The sequence below is a fragment of the Salvelinus fontinalis genome, chromosome 27 (assembly GCF_029448725.1).
Source record: "Salvelinus fontinalis isolate EN_2023a chromosome 27, ASM2944872v1, whole genome shotgun sequence".
NCBI lineage: Eukaryota > Metazoa > Chordata > Actinopteri > Salmoniformes > Salmonidae > Salvelinus > Salvelinus fontinalis.
Window position 1 is genome coordinate 7,113,639 of NC_074691.1, and position 13,313 is coordinate 7,126,951.

Below are 13,313 nucleotides of genomic sequence, written 5' to 3' on the forward strand. Positions count from 1 at the left end.
GGATAAAGAGTTCCCCACTAGAAGGATTACCACTGTGACTTTGTCCCAAACAACCCCCTATTCCCTACATAGTGCACTATTTTGATCCGAACCCTATGGGCCATGGTTCAAGTTAGTGCATTATATATAGGGAATGGGGTGCCAGGTTGGTACACCGGCTATATCTTAGCAGTACACAGCCAGGCACAGAGTTGGTTTGCAATGCATATGCACAGAAACAAAGAGAGAACGTCAGGAGTCTGGGCATCGGTCGACATGGCAGATGTGCCGGTCACGCTCGAACTCTAGCCAACGACGGGTGCTTAACGCAGAGACGCCTCTAAGGCAGAACATAACACAAGAACACTCTTGAGGGACTTAGAGCTCAACATATGATGACCTGCCTCGTTATCAGCAGGGAGAACACATGGAGGGAGCAGAAAGTATGTGCTCTCCCATTATACAGATGCACAGCACTATATAGGTTCATTCCATTTAAACACATTGGTGTAGCAGAGCTGTGAAGCGACAGGGAAACTGCTGGTCTGTGGAAGGTTGTGCTGACTGTGTGTAGGCAGACTGAGGTTACATCCCAAATCCTACCCTATTCCCTACATAGTGCACTGCTTTTGACCAAGCACAATATATAGGGAATAGGGTGCCATTTGGGAGGCAGATTAAGGCAGCTGCTGAGGATCACCTGTCTGCCAGGTAAACATGAACTGTCCTTCCCCTCCTTCCCCAGGGCTCTGGGGCAGCTGCAGAGCCCTGGGTTACATCCCAAATAGCACCCTATTCCCTACACAGTGCACTACTTTGACCAGAGACGTGCACTATATATAGGGAATAGGGTGTCATTTGGGATGCAGACCTTGGCCTGGAGCGGCGCTAAGCAGGAACAATGGGGAAACACTCTCAATGCCAGGTGACCTGTCTGGGATCCAGCCGTCTGTGTGACACAATAGGGCCTAATGATATGAGACAAACACCGTGGCATGTCCTCGTGACTCAGAAAACTCCACAGGCGGTTCATTGGGTTACAAAATGATAGGTTGAGTGAAAGCAGAAGAAATGGACTGAGCAGAAAAGGACTGAACCAAAGGCGAGAATGTGCTTCAGTGTGGGGATAAGAAGACATAATACACCTGTACGGTTCCCATTAGGGAGTGGGGAAAGAACCCCAACATCACTGATTAACCAGGAGGAGCATGGGGCCAGGACCCAGACTGAGCGATAATGATGGAGATAAGATAAGACAGGCACGTAAAATGGGGAAACAGTTTTTCCAGGGTCATTGTAAAAGGTGATTGACTGCAACCCGAGCAACAACATGGACAACATGAGTGGCTGTAAAAATAACTCTGACAAGAAAGCAGCACAATGAGAGAATAAACTCTCACAAGAGCGAGAAGAAGTTGTTGAGCCTTGCTGGTCCATTCACAAAAGGAGCCATTAACTGACACAAAAGCCCCCTTTCAGTGGCTCCTCACCTACATTCAGGCCTGTGTCAGGCTCTCCTGAATAAGGTTTAACAACGGGACCCGTCCATTTCTTTACTTTGATATTTAGACAAATACTGACAGCCAGAGACAGTCAGCCACAAGTTTTCGCATGCAAGCACAGGGGCCCTTGTGTCGGAGCCCAAATCATGTAAACCCAAACAATATCAAACTTCAAGAGACAACAGAGAGTATACAACAAACAGACCAGATAACTTAGAAAACGCATGATTATCTAGGCTACATCCTACCAGACAGTGTGATGATCATCTTCACTGTGCTTGTTGTACATTGTACTGTATGTGGATACAGTACAATGTCCTTAAAATCAATGAGGATGACTCAAAAAAAGTGTACAAATATATTTCCATTGTGGTCCTCTTGAAAATACAATATACACAAGATCATAACATGAAAAAAACTCTCAAATACATCTCATCAATAGGGAGGAAACAGTAAAAGGAATAAAACATACGACCAAGTAAGCTTCATTGATACAACTATCATTTATTGTAGCGTGTACAGTAAAAAAAAAAACATCAACTGCCCTTTTTTTAAATGGCCTATATGACATTGATATGAGTCAGAAACATTAAGTATAGTGTCAAAATTGACTAGAAAGTGTAAATAGGATCATTATGGTCATAAAGTCAGTCTCGTTCAAAACAGAGTTTCGTAAGTGAGTTCTTCACGATTTATTGGAGGGTTGGGTTTGGATTACTTACAAGCCCACATTTTCCAAAGATGCCCAATTGCCCAGAGACAACACCTTGTGTTCCGCCCCCAGCTGCCATGTGGACATTTGTTGTCAAATCTGCATACACACACATTACACTCGGAAAATAGGAGTGAAAATGGGCTTCCATAAAATTGGTGCAAACTTCCAATGCATTTTAACAATATTGCTAGATGGCCAGGAATGGATTACATCCGACACGGATGCCTGTCAACCGTCAAAACACTGGTGTTGTTGAGTACGTAGATAGCTGTAACTAGCTAGCTAGTAACTACTTTTGGTTATACAACATTACTTGATAATGCTAGCTATGATACCACAGATGAAAGGGGAATGATACTGTAGCTAGCTAAATAAATCAAGCTAGCATGTAATGTGATGTAGCATGTCAAAGGAAGATGTGCATAGCTCATGTTAGCTAGCTATCTTGCTAACAACCGCTAACTAAAGCCCATTGGAATGTATGGTCAACACAGGGCAGGCACTTGGATACTAGTTTGCTAGCTAATCATATGATTTAGCCAGCTTCCTTTCAATAATGTTTCAACTTGAACTGGCTAGCTAACATTAGCTAGCTAGCCAATGAATTTAAACTAGGACAAAGATATGATAATTAACCCGAACTTGCAAGTTATGTAGCTAGCTAGCTAGCTAGCATTCGGGGGCTTCGTCTGTTAACCCAAAACAACATGCCTGTTCTCATAAAAGTTTACTGTACTGGTTCAGATACGACAAGTTCTGCTCTACTCTAACCCTGGTAACCTCAACCTGCCTCTCTCTCCCCAGACATTTCTGATCCCCAGTCCCATGGCAACCCCTACAATTAAACACATACCACTTCATTCCCCAATGCTACACATACCTTTGTCTCATGCCCTTCTGCAGACTTCTCACACCTTGAAATCTCCCTCCTACACACTGCTGCCACATGCCCATAAGCTTGACACCTGTAACAACGTAATGGATTTGGTACAAAAGCTTGTAGGGGATAACTGATATAACAACATCAAAACACAAAAGAACAAACAACGACTCTTCTGTTTCTCCACTCACGCCACCCTGTCTGTGTCACACCAAACGACGAGCATCACAAACACCAGGAATCTTTCCCTTCAGTTTGTCCAGTTTCACAATCCATACCCCAGTAATTGCTCCTTTCAATGGCACCCTTTTCTTGAGAGCAAAACAATTCACATCTCTTGTCCCCAGTCATTTGATGCAGAGCACCTGCTCCCTCTGACCAACAGAAACACAAACAATTATCACAACATCACTTCTGGTTACCTTCACCAATTCCACAGCACCTAACTCCATTTTCACCCACCCTGAAACCACAAATGGATCACCCAAAAGGCAAGGGTTCACTTTTTCCAAAAATGTCACTCCTACCGTCACAGAGCCTCGGTGCAAGCCTTCGGCTCTGAGAACTTTAACACACCCACCACCTCTGTTACTTCGCCCTCATTCACTTCCATTTCTCCTTCTGTCTTCGATCCGGTGTACAGCTCACTCTGCTTACACTTTCTACCATTCTTTTTCAACAAACCATCTCCCTTTCTTCCTCCATTTCTAACCGATTCAAGCTCACCCTCTTCCTCCCTCTCCCCTTTGACCTCCCCTGCCTTTGTTTTTCCCTCCATTCCTCCTCCGTAATCCACGTATATGTCTCATTATGATAATACTGCACTTCTCCTCTGACATATGTCGTGGAAATTCAACACCAGGGACACATGAAGTCAATATTAAGAGGTTCCAAAAAACGTAATGCACCATAGTACACGTCGGTCGGGAGCTCTGCCGGGGCTGTCCCATTAGTTCTCTTATTTACTACTTACACAAACAAGTTATATTCACATGATTTACATTATTCATTATAATGTTGGTTCCTGCATGTGACCGAGAAATACCTCACAAGGCTTCTTCTCTTCAAGCTGAGACCTTGAAACTGAGATACCCCTTTCTGTTCTCAAAGCAATGTTCTGGGCATACTGCCAAATAGATTTTTCTGATAGTGAGGATTTCTCCATGCACGATCAATCAGTCACTTGCATGAACCCATCTAATTGGTTATTAGAAAAGCAGCATTGATCTGATATACAAACATAACATTTTCCCTCACACATAAATCTCATTCTTGCTCTCTCAAGGGACGCCATTCCCCGCTCGCTTCCAATTCCCCCTACCATATCAGATCTATTACAGAAGACTGAGGCAGTTGCCAGACACCAGTCCCACTTCAGAGTTATGGAGGACACTTGAATCAGATTGGCCACATTTGATCTGGTTAATGGTCAAAATACTATCTGTCCTGGAATTCACCAAACCACCATTTATAATCAAATCTAATTTTATTGGTCACATACACATATTCAGCAGATGTTATTGTGGGTGTAGTGAAATGCTTGTGTTCCTAGCTCCAAAAGTTCAGTAGTATCTAACAATTCACAATAATAGACACAAATCTAAAAGTACAAGAATGGAATTAAGAAATATATAAATATTAGGATGAGCAATGTGGCATTGACTAAAATATAGTAGAATAGAATGCAGTATATACAGTTGAAGTCAGAAGTTTACAAACACTTACAGTGGGGCAAAAAAAGTATTTAGTCAGCCACCAATTGTGCAAGTTCTCCCACTTAAAAATATGTAATTTTCATCATAGGTACACTTCAACTACGACAGACAAAATGAGAAAAAAAAATCCAGAAAATCACATTGTAGGATTTTTAATGAATTTATTTGCAAATTATGGTGGAAAATAAGTATTTGGTCACCTACAAACAAGCAATTTCTGGCTCTCACAGACTTACAGACCTGTAACTTCTTCTTTAAGAGGCTCCTCTGTCCTCCACTCGTTACCTGTATTAATGGCACCTGTTTGAACTTGTTATCAGTATAAAAGACACCTGTCCACAACCTCAAACAGTCACACTCCAAACTCCACTATGGCCAAGACCAAAGAGCTGTCAAAGGACACCAGAAACAAAATTGTAGACCTGCACCAGGCTGGGAAGACTGAATCTGCAATTGGTAAGCAGCTTGGTTTGAAGAAATCAACTGTGGGAGCAATTATTAGAAAATGGAAGACATACAAGACCACTGATAATCTCCCTCGATCTACGGCTCCACACAAGATCTCACCCCGTGGGGTCAAAATGATCACAAGAACGGTGAGCAAAAATCCCAGAACCACACGGGGGGACCTGGTGAATGACCTGCAGAGAGCTGGGACCAAAGTCTACCATCAGTAACACACTACGCCGCCAGGGACTCAAATCCTGCAGTGCCAGACGTGTCCCCCTGCTTAAGCCAGTACATGTCCAGGCCCGTCTGAAGTTTGCTAGAGAGCATTTGGATGATCCAGAAGAAGATTGGGAGAATGTCATATGGTCAGATGAAACCAAAATATAACTTTTTGGTAAAAACTCAACTCGTCGTGTTTGGAGGACAAAGAATGCTGAGTTGCATCCAAAGAACCCCATACCTACTGTGAAGCATGGGGGTGGAAACATCATGCTTTTGGGCTGTATTCCTGCAAAGGGACCAGGACGACTGATCCGTGTAAAGGAAAGAATGAACGGGGCCATTTATCGTGAGATTTTGAGTGAAAACCTCCTTCCATCAGCAAGGGCATTGAAGATGAAACGTGGCTGGGTCTTTCAGCATGACAATGATCCCAAACACACCGTCCGGGCAACGAAGGAGTGGCTTCGTAAGAAGCATTTCAAGGTCCTGGAGTGGCCTAGCCAGTCTAAAGATCTCAACCCCATAGAAAATCGTTGGAGGGAGTTGAAAGTCCGTGTTGCCCAGCAACATCCCCAAAACATCACTGCTCTAGAGGAGATCTGCATGGGGGAATGGGCCAAAATACCAGCAACAGTATGTGAAAACCTTGTGAAGACTTACAGAAAACGTTTGACCTCTGTCATTGCCAACAAAGGGTATATAGTATTGAGATAAACTTTTGTTATTGACCAAATACTTATTTTCCACCATAATTTGCAAATAAATTCATAAAAAAATCCTACAATGTGATTTTCTGGATATCTTTTTCTAATTTTGTCTGTCATAGTTGAAGTGGTGGTGGCTGACTAAATACTTTTTTGCCCCACTGTAGGTTGGAGTCCTTAAAACTTGTTTTTAAACCACTCCACAAATTTCTTGTTAACAAACTATAGTTTTGGCAAATCGGTTAGGACATCTACTTTGTGCATGACACAAGTCATTTTCCCAACAATTGTTTACAGACAGATTATTTCACTTATAATTCACTGTATCACAATTCTAGTGTGTCAGAAGCTTACATACACTAAGTTGACTGTGCCTTAAACAGCTTGGAAAATTCCAGAAAATGATGTCATGGCTTTAGAAGCTTCTGATAGGCTAATTGACATAATTTGAGTCAATTGGAGGTGTACCTGTGGATGTATTTCAAGGCCTACCTTCAAACTCAGTGCCTATTTGCTTGACATCATGGGAAAATAAAAAGAAATCAGCCAAAACCTCAGAAAAAAAATTGTAGACCTCCACAAGTCTGGCTCATCCTTGGGAGCAATTTCCAAACGCCTGAAGGTACCACGTTCATCTGTACAAACAATAGTACGCAAGTATAAACACCATGGTACCAAGCAGCCGTCATACTGCTCAGGAAGGAGACGCGTTCTGTCTCCTAAACATGAACGTATTTTGGTGCGAAATGTGCAAATCAATCCCAGAACAACAGCAAAGGACCTTGTGAAGATGCTGGAGGAAACAGATACAAAAGTATCTATATCCACAGTAAAACTAGTCATATATCGACATAACCTGAAAGGCCGCTCAGCAAGGAAGAAGCCACTGCTCAAAAACCACCATAAAAAGCCAGACTACGGTTTGCAACTGGGCATGGGGACAAAGATTGTACTTTTTGGAGAAATGTCCTCTGGTCTGATGAAACAAAAATAGAACTGTTTGGCCATAATGACCCTCGTTATGTTAACAGGAAAAAGGGGGAGGCTTGCAAGCCGAAGAACACCATCCCAACCGTGAAGCATGTGGGTGGCAGCATCATGTCGTGGGGGTGCTTGCTGCAGGAGGGACTGCTGCACTTCACCAAATAGATGGCATCATGAGGGGGGGGGGGAATTATGTGGATATATTGAAGCAACATCTCAAGACATCAGTCAGGAAGTTAAAGCTTGGTCGCAAATGGGTCTTCCAAATGGACAATGACCCCAAGCATACTTCCAAAGTTGTGGCAAAATGGCTTAAGGACAACAAAGTCAAGGTATTGGGGTGGCCATCCCAAAGCCCTGACCTCAATCCTATAGACAATTTGTGGGCAGAACTGAAAAAGCGTGTGCGAGCAAGGAGGCTTACAAACCTGACTCAGTTACACCAGCTCTGTCAGGAGGAATGGGCCAAAATTCACCCAACATATTGTGGGAAGCTTGTGGAAGGCTACCCAAAACGTTTGAGCTAAGTTAAAATATTTAAAAGAAATGCTACCAAATACTAATTGAGTGTATGCAAACTTCTGATCCACTGGTAATGTAATGAAATAAATAAATGCTGAAATAAATAATTCTCTCTACTATTATTCTGACATGTCCCATTCTTAAAATAAAGTGGTCATCCTAACTGACCTAAGACAGGGAATTTTTACTAGGATTAAATGTCAGGAATTGTGAAAAACTGAGTTTAAATGTATTTGGCTAAGGCGTATGTAAACTTCCGACTTCAAATGTACATATGAAATGAGCAAATCAGTAAGGAAACATAATTAAAGTGACTAGTGTTCCATTATTAAAGTGACCAGTGATTCCATGTCTATGTATATAGGGCAGCAGCCTCTAAGGTGCAGGGTTGAGTAACCGGGTGGTAGCCAGCTAGTGATGTCTATTTAACAGTCTGATGGCCTTGAGATAGAAGCTGTTTTTCAGTCTCTTGGTCCCAGCTTTGATGCACATGTACTGACCTCGCCTTCTGTATGGTAGCGGGGTGAACAGACCGTGGCTCGGATGGTTGACGTCCTTGATGATCTTTTTGGCCTTCCTGTAGCTGTAGGTGTCCTGGAGGGCAGGTAGTGTGCCCCCAGTGATAAGGGAAATTCTTGAGGTAAACCTGTTTCAGTCTTCCAGAAATTTGATACTGGGATAGAGGTTTACTTTCCAGCAGGACAATGACCCTAAGCATACTGCTAAAGCAACACTTGAGTGGTTTAAGGGGAAACATTTAAATGTCTTGGAATGGCCTAGTCAAAGCCCAGACCTCAAACCAATTGAGAATCTGTAGTATGACTTAAAGATTGCTGTACACCAGCAGAACCCATCCAACTTGAAGGAGATGGAGCAGTATTGCCTTGTAGAATGGGCAAAAATCCCAGTGGCTAGATGTGCCAAGCTTATAGAGACATAACCCAAGAGACTTACAGCTGTAATTGCTGCAAAATGTGGTTCTACAAAGTATTGAGGGGGATGAATAGTTATGCCTGCTCAAGTTTTCTGTTTTTTTGTCTTATTTTTTTGTTTGTTTCACAATAAAAAAGATTTTGCATCTTCAAAGTGGTAGGCATGTTGTGTAAATCAAATGATACAAACCCCCCAACAAAATAGGAAAAAGCCAAGGGGGTGAATACCTTTGCAAGCCACTATATATAAAGCAGACATCGAGACATTCAATTACTATTCAATTGAATGTTAGAATGTGCAAAACTAGTGACTTAAGCGACTTTGAGCGTGGTGTGATCGTTAGGGCCAGGTGCGCAGGTTCCAGTATCTCAGAAATGGGCGGTCTCCTGGGCTTTTCAAGCATAACAGTGTCTAGAGTTTACTGAGAATGGTGTAACAGAAAACAATCCAGTCAGCGGAAGTCCTGTTGGTGAAAACAGCTCGTTGATGAGAGGTCAATGGAGAATGGCAAGAATTGTGCAAGCTAACAGGGAGGCCACAAACAGGCAAATAACGACGCAGTTCAACAGTGGTGTGCAGAATGGAAAGCGCAACTCGTCGGTCCTTGTCACAGATGGGCTATTGCAGCAGATGACAATGGGTTACACTCCTATCAGCTAAAAACAAGAAGAAGAAGCTCCAGTGGGCACGCGATCACCAACACTGGACAATTGAGGAGTGGAAAAACATCACCTGGTCTGACTAATCCCAGTTCCTGTTGGGTCATGTTGATGGCAGAGTCGAAATGTGGCATAAGCAGCATGAGTCCATGGCCCAAAAAATTCAGGCTGTTCTGGATGCAAAGGGTGTTCCAACCTGGTAATAGATGAGTGTTTTTCTAATAAACTGGCCACTGAGTGTATGTACGTCATGTTTTTGTTTAATATTTGACTATTATACTTCAGTACATGGTAAGTGTGTGATATTATGTTACGTTGAGTAATGGTTATGTTAATGTTAAGTTCTGGTTATATCAAATCAAACTTTATTTGTCACATGCGCCGAATACAGCAGGTGTAGACCTTACCGTGAAATGCTTACTTACAAGCCCTTAACCAACAATTTAGTTCAAGAAAGAGTTAAGAAAATATTTATCAAATCAATTATAAAAAGTAACACAATAAAATAACAATACCGAGGCTATATACAGGGAGTCAATGTGCGGGGGCTACAGGTTAGTCGAGGTCATTTGTACATGTAGGTAGGGGTAATGCGACTATGCATAAATAATAAACAGCGAATAGCAGCAGTGTAAAATCAAATGGGGGGGGGGGGGGGTGTCAATGTTAATAGCCCAGGTGGCCATTTTATTAATTGTTCAGCAGTCTTACGGCTTGGGAGTAGAAGCAGTTAAGTAGCCTTTTGGTCCTAGACGCCAGTACCGCTTGTCAAGTGGTAACAGAGAGAACAGTCTATGACTTGGGTGACTGGAGCCTTTGACTTAGCCCCAGTGATGTACTGGGCTGTATGCATTATCCTCTGTAGCACTTTACAGTCAGATGCCGAGCAGTTGCCATACCAGGCGGTGATGCAACCGGTCAGGATGCTCTTGATGGTGCAGCTGTAGGATCTGGGGACCCATGCCAAATCTTTTCAGTCTCCTGAGGGGGAAAAGGTGTTGTCGTGCCCTCTTCACGACTGTCTTGGTGTGTTTGGACCATGATAGTTTATTAGTGATGTGGACACCAAGGAACTTGAAACTCTCGACCCGCTCCACTACAGCCCTGTTGATGTTAATGGGGGCCTGTTCGGCCCGCCTTTTCCTGTAGTTCACGATCAGCTCCTTTGTCTTGCAAAGCACTGGCAGAACTGGGACAAAGTATGATTAGTGAGTTATGAGGTATGATGTTATATTAAGTGTGTGATCTTAAATGTGTGTTCATCACCTTGCGGGATGGCCCTTCAAGGCCCATATCATGCATGAAAGGGTTAAAAAGTTTTGGAAGATAGAACATTTATTGTCCCTAGGGCTGTTGCAGTGACCATATTACCTGCACACCGGGAGTCATGACCGCAGTGAAATTCTATGTGACCGCTGAGTCATGGTAATCTCCTTTTATGGACATGCAACTCGCTAACTACCTGATGATCTCATCAGGTCGCTAACGGCCTGGTACGTAAGGGCTCTATTGTCCCTCTAACCGCTCTGACATCAACGCAAATGCTATCGAAAATCACATCAAACTCTTATCATCAAAACAGTACCATGCTTTTAAAACTCACCTCAGTGTGATTGATCAGTTTAAAGAAAGAAGTTCAACAATGGGTTGAAACTGAGTGGAAAACATGGTCTTTGTGGATGTTGTTTCGAAGCCAAACACAATTGAAATGGACGGCGCTTTCTAAGGTGATGATTCATTTAAAAATCCCGAATGCATATTAGAGCTTACGTATAAGCATAGGCCTATATATGAGGCCAAGCCCGAAAAAAAATACAGAATTAAAATAATGATTGTGCCATTATACAATACTGAGCCCACTGCATATTACACATGGCAGAAAAACAATTATAATACTGATTTAGGATATCTTTGGTACATAATTGATCTAGACTAAATTAAACAAATTCAGATTTAGTCTACAATTGTAATGAATTTTATTTTTGAATAGCCTAGTAATAGGACTTTTTTTTCATAATTAATAGACTGACCATTACCTTTAGCTTCAGAATATCTCACCATCTTGAGTTTCCATCTCCTCCCCTCTCTCCTTCATTCCTTTCTCCAGCGTGCAGAGAGTGGGGCTGTCAACAGTTTAAGGATCTGCCTCTTTTTTTTTCAATTTTCTCCTAAAATGACATACCAAAATCTAACTGCCTGTAGCTCAGGCCCTGAAGCAAGGATATGCATATTCTTGGTACCATTTGAAAGGAAACACTTTGACGTTTGAGGAAATGTAAAAGGAATGTAGGAGAACATAACACTGTAAGGAGTGACGCTGGAGAGGAGAAGCAGGTACGGGGAGTTAAACATTTAATAGGGAACAGACATAGAACAAGACAGGAACAGCGTCAGAACACGGCTAACACGGACATATGACAATCAATCCCGAAGCAAGGAACAGAGCTTGGGAACAGACAGATATAGGGAAGGTAATAACACAAGTAATTGAGTCCACGTGAGTCCAATGATCGCTGATGCGCGTGACGGGGGGAAGGCAGGTGTGCGTACTGATGGTGGCTTGAGTGCGTAATGCTGGGGATCCTGGCGCCCTCGAGTGCCAGGGGTAGGAAGAGCGGGAGCAGGCGTGACAAACACAATATATCTGGTAAAAGATAATACAAAGAAGAAAAAAAAAACTTTTGTATTTTTTTGTACCATCATCTTTGAAATGCAACAGAAAGGCCAAAATGTATTATTCCATCCCAGGTGCAATTTAGATTTTGGCCACTACAAATATTTGACTGATCCAATGAACCATTGCATTTCTGTTCAAAATTGTGTGTCAAGATTGCCCAAAATGTGCCTAATTTGTTTATTAATAACTTTTCATGTTCAAAACTTTGCACTCTCCTCAAACAATAGCATGGTATTCTTTCACTGTAATAGCTACTGTAAATTGGACATTGCAGTTAGATTAACAAGAATTTAAGCTTTCTGCCAATATCATGTCTATGTCCTGGGAAATGTTCTTATTACTTACAACCTCATGCTAATCGCATTAGCCTACATTAGCTTAACTGTTCTGTGGAAGGGACACCGATCCCGAAGAAGTTTTAATGAAATATGTTTCATTGTGAAAACATGTTACTATCCATGTTCCCAAACAGATTTCCCTTGGTTTCCCAAATGAAGCACTGGGTAGCTGCAGGAACACGGTTGGAGAGCCCATGGCATACAGAGTTTGGGCGGAATATCACCTGTGCTGCAATGAAATTACCAGAGTAGCCTACCCGATAAGAGTGAAAAACATACCGGCAGAAAAGTGGCCTCCAATCGCTATTCCAGTGCATATGGATCAAATCAAATCAAATTGTATTTGACACATGCGCCGAATACAACAGGTGTAGACCTTACAGTGAAATGCTTACTTACAAGCCCTTAACCAACAATGCAGTTTTAGAAAAATACCCCCAAAAATTAAGACATAAAAGTAACAAATAATTAAAGAGCAGCAGTAAAATAATAATAGCGAGGCTATATACAGGGGTTTCCCAGTACAGAGTCAAAATGCGGGGGCACTGATTAGTGGAGGTAATTGAGGTAGTGTGTACATGTAGGTAGAGTTATTAAAGTGACTATGCATTGATAATAACAGAGAGTAGCAGCAGCATAAAAGATGTGGTAGCAGAGAGAACAGTCTATGACTAAGGTGGCTGGAGTCTTTGACAATTTTTAGGGCCTTCCTCTGACACCGCCTGGTACAGAGGTCCTGGATGGCAGGAAGCTTGGCCCCAGTTGCCCTACCAGGCAGTGATGCAACCCATCAGAATGATCTCGATGGTGCAGCTGTAAAAACTTTTGAGGATCTGAGGACCCATGCCAAATCTTTTCAGTCTCCTGAGGGGGAATAGGTTTTGTTGTGCCCTCTTCACGACTGTCTTGGTGTGCTTGGACCATGTTCGTTTGTTGGTGATGTGGATGCCAAGGAACTTGAAGCTCTCCACCTGCTCCACTACAGCCCTGTCGATGAGAATGGGGGAGTGCTCGGTCCTCCTTTTCCTGTAGT